This window comes from Monopterus albus, unplaced genomic scaffold, assembly GCF_001952655.1.
Source record: "Monopterus albus unplaced genomic scaffold, M_albus_1.0 scaffold216.1, whole genome shotgun sequence".
Classification (NCBI taxonomy): domain Eukaryota; kingdom Metazoa; phylum Chordata; class Actinopteri; order Synbranchiformes; family Synbranchidae; genus Monopterus; species Monopterus albus.
Genome location: NW_018128096.1, coordinates 765,951 through 766,299, shown reverse-complemented (window position 1 = coordinate 766,299; position 349 = coordinate 765,951).

Sequence of the window (349 nt, the reverse complement as noted above, 5' to 3'; positions counted from 1 at the left end):
TAGTACATTTGTCGCCTGAGCAGGATATGATCCTGCTTGTCCTTGCGCCTGCTGATAACGCACTGGGCAGTTACGCACCCAGTGTCCTCTTTTGTGACAAATCAGACATCTGTCATCACTCACAAAATTTCTCCTGTAACCCCTGGATCCTCGACCACGTGCTCGTGATCTGCCACGGCTCTGAAAGCCACTACTCATGGGTTGTGAGTTCCATGAATAGGGGGGTGGCTGTCCAGGTACAGGTGTCTGTGTGTTGTGTACCACGACAGAGGGCACTAAATACTGTTGGGTAGTGCCCGCTGAAAGCATCTGATTCTCAGCAGCTTTATTTCTGTTTACTGTATCCCTC